This window comes from Artemia sp. Qi Xiang Cuo, chromosome 11, assembly GCF_049724085.1.
Source record: "Artemia sp. Qi Xiang Cuo chromosome 11, ASM4972408v1, whole genome shotgun sequence".
NCBI classification, from domain to species: domain Eukaryota; kingdom Metazoa; phylum Arthropoda; class Branchiopoda; order Anostraca; family Artemiidae; genus Artemia; species Artemia sp. Qi Xiang Cuo.
Genome location: NC_142804.1, coordinates 62,401,045 through 62,402,168, shown reverse-complemented (window position 1 = coordinate 62,402,168; position 1,124 = coordinate 62,401,045).

Genomic DNA, 1,124 nt, shown 5'->3' with positions numbered 1-1,124 from the left:
AAACTGACAATGCCCATTCATTTGTATTTTTTTCAGTAAAATGCAGATTATGTTCTGGCCTTGGGAAGACATAGGGGTTTTGATCACAACTTGTGTTAATTTCTGCTCGTTTTGAGTTTGACTCGGTTATTTATTGTAACATCGGATAGTTTTGTGTTTCACTTATTTATCGATGTTAATTTATGGTACTTCCAAGCTTGGTAGATTATTTGATTTTATTTTTATTAATTTTTGTTTAATACAGTTCTTTACTCTTCGTTGAAAAACTTATTTTGTGGAAAAAGTTTTTTTTTAATTAATTTCTGTTCGTTTTATATTGACATAGTCTTTTCAAAGAAAAAGAAAATAATACTTTAAATCTTTTCTTTTTTTTAAGAATTTATTAAGATTTTATAGTTTGGCCTGCTATTTGTATGGTGGAGAAAAAATTTCAGCAATTTTTAACAACAGACACCCTCTTAAAAATCTGAACACAAATAGTAGTGTTTAATTTAGTTTCATACCTCCTCTAGTTGACCTGAAATGGAAAACTTGATACCATTCGCAAAAAAATCTGTTTACTTTCTTTGATAGCTTGGATACGCTTACGCTATTTTGATTTGGTTAAATTTTAAGAGCAGAAGCAGCCCCGAACGTTTGAACATAATACCCTCAGTCGTTCTTAGGATACTGCTGGAGATGTCTTATTGGGAATTAGCGTTAACACGGTGCGTATTACGACAACGTTTAGTTTTTAAACATAAAGGCAATTGAGAGCGTGGCTATGGTTGAAGGATTGGATTTCTTCCGATCATTTTTGACTGTTAAATTGTGCATCAGCCCTCTCTACTTTCAATGGAATGAGCTCTTTTCGAAGTTCCTGCGACAAATCCTTCGATACAAAGTATCCTGGTCTGAACAACAACAACAACAAAAAAATAATACATTATACCCAAATCGATCTTTACTATAAAAATGTCGAGCCTTCCAATCACTTTCGACTATTAAAAAAGGCACTAGGCCTTTCAATTTCCAATCGAATGAGCCCTTTTTGAGTTTCTACGACAACACTTCCTATAAACACCTTATATGCCCCCAGGGCATAAATTACAACTCTTATCCTAAGGGCTGTGAGGGTGGTTGTC